Below are 2,915 nucleotides of genomic sequence, written 5' to 3' on the forward strand. Positions count from 1 at the left end.
ATGCCTTTTATTTGTTTCTGGTCATAAAATAAACACTTTAAATGTTGCACATTATGTGTAATGTTTGCTTTAAGTTTTATAATAGTTAAGGATTATCAGGTTAACATTCCATTTTCTGCTTGTTGGGGTAAGATTTTTTTTTAAATAATCTTTTTTTGTGTGTAACTTTTGGGATGATTACTTATTTTGTCATATACAAGTTAATTTGTTTGTGTTATTTTATTTTATTTTTTTTAATCTTTATTGGCGTATAATTGCTTTACAATGTTGTGTTAGTTTCTGCTGTACAACAAAGTGAATCAGCTATGTGTATACATATAGACCCATATCCCCTCCCTCTTGAGCCTCCCTCCGACCCTCCCTATCCCACCCCCCTAGGTCATCACAAAGCACCGAGCTGATCTCCCTGTGCTATGCAGCTGCTTCCCACTAGCCACCCATTTTACGTTTGGTAGTGTATATATGTCAGTGCTACTCAAAAATAATACATTCCTGAGAATTTGCTGGTGGCCCAATGGTTAGGATGCGACATTTTTCAGTGCCCTGGGCCCAGGTTTGATCCGTGGTCGGGGAACTAAGATTCCACAAGCCGTGCAGCATAGCCCAAAACAAACAAACAAACAAACAAATACATTCCTGCAATAAGTTCAAATTGTTCAAGATGTATTATCACCTTTATTTATTCTTGATTTGGTTTGAGTATATTTGTTTTTTAGATATTTGTACCTATGTTTACGTGTGAGAATTGTTTGTAATTAATTTAGATTTAAGATTGTCTAAAAGAGTTGATACCAACGTTATGAGATTTGGTTAAAGTGATGTGAATGTGTTTGTTCTCTTTCCATTCTTTGTCATAGTTGTGTTAAATTTGATTTTATTTTTCCCTCGATTGTTAGTAGGTAAAAACTTCTTGCACCTGCTTGGACCGGATCTTTTTCGTGGGACGATCTGTAAAAACCATTTTGGCTTTTGTAATGGTCACAGTAATATTTAGGTTTTTGGTACTGAGTCAGCTTTGAAAAATAGTATGCTTTCTTGAAAGTGTAAGTTTTCAGATTTATTGAGGTAAAGATTCCAATTTTCTATCTGTTATTTTCTAAATGTTGCTGTCCTCTGTTTTCATACATGTTTTACTTTCCTGATCTGGTCTATTTTTTGCCTTCTCTCTTACTTCTTAATTTAATTTTTAAATTTGAAAGGCTATGAATTAGTTGTTTTTCCAAAAAGCTCACTTTTGTTGCTACATTGATCTTCCCTTTTTGTTCATTTCCTATTTTTATAATTTTCCCTTTTCTCTTTTGATATTTAATTTCAATCTACTTTAGTTTTTCTAATTTAAGGTCCATTATAGAAAGTTCTCTACTGTAATTTTAATTAGATACACAGATTTTATTACACTACAGTTTTGTTATTACTTTTTATTTCTGCTTTTATTAAAGCTGTTTTATTCCTTGAGTTACTTAGGAATGTTCATTAATTTCCAAATAATTGAAATGTTGGAATGTTCCTAAATATTGTGTGTTCTTAATTTTTAAATTAATTAATTTGTGGACAGTGATTTTTGAGACTTACCTTAGAGCCTCGAATGAGATAAATTTTTATGAGTGGACCTTGCATGCTGGGGAAATGGTATATATTTTCTTTGTTATTAACTGCAAAGTTACATATTTGTCCAGTATATTCAGGTGTTATGTTAAGTTTTCAAAATTCTTACTGATGTTTAATGTCTATCACTAACAGAGAGAGATGAGTTAACTTCTCCCAGTAGGATGAGTTAAATTTTCCCAATAGTAGATCTGTCTCCATTTAATTGTTCAATTTTTGCTTTATAGCTTTGAGATGGTAGTATTGGGTGCATAAAAGATTAGAATCATATTTTCCAGGTGAACTGAAACACGTTATTGGTAGTGACTCTCATTTCAAAGCTTTTATTTTCTCAATTAGTGATTCTTCTGATTTATTTTAAAATATGAATACCAGTGATCTTTTGGTATTACCCTACAGTTTTTTTAATCTGTTATTGTTGTATGATTAGTTTCTATTGATACTGAAAATACCTGTAATAAGGTGCTTATTGTTTAGTGTGAAATGTAATATTTATATTATTATGTAGATATACTGTATCTGTCTTTTATTATTTTTGGAATATTTCTTTACATCAAACTACACTTGACAATTGTAGGGAAAAACAATGCACTACTGGGATTAAGATGTGTCTCTCTTGTTCTCTGAGAATTCAAGGTCCTAATTTTGCTAGATAGAGCAAACTACCCAAAGGCATTGCCCTGTCTTTGCCAGCCGGCAACAATTGTTATAAATATAGCGAAAAAATGGGGATTGGAGAGAGAGAGATAGGCAGACAGACAGACAGACAAACACACACACACACACACACACACACACACAAATTTAAAAGTTTGTCAAACTTCCCAGTTTGTCGCTTACACTGAATTTTCCTTACACAAACAGGGGTCCTGAGAATAATAACTGTATTACAAAACACATGTGATTAAATCTACCACATCATGGACTTCTAAAGAAGTAAATGGATAGTACTTAAACAATTATTATTCTGAGTAGTTACATCTTATTTTGGAGGGAGAGGTTATCTAATCTGTAAGTGCTTACTAGCTTACTAGAAATTTCTCTAGAAAAGCCTTCACCTTTGCCAGGATTTACCCCCAGATTCAGTGATTGCTATCTGCTTTTTACATTAACAATACTTGATACCTCATGGAAATGAGATTGGATAAGTATATACCAAGTACTGATATATATTTTAAATATATATGTAATAGTATTTTTAATTTGAACATTTTTATTTTATTATTTTATTATTATTGATGTTTCTGATATGGAATGTGGACCATAGATTTCTTAAATTTTTTCTACTATTCAGATAATAAATAAAGGGA

Source organism: Eschrichtius robustus, chromosome 10, assembly GCF_028021215.1.
Source record: "Eschrichtius robustus isolate mEscRob2 chromosome 10, mEscRob2.pri, whole genome shotgun sequence".
NCBI classification, from domain to species: Eukaryota; Metazoa; Chordata; class Mammalia; order Artiodactyla; family Eschrichtiidae; genus Eschrichtius; species Eschrichtius robustus.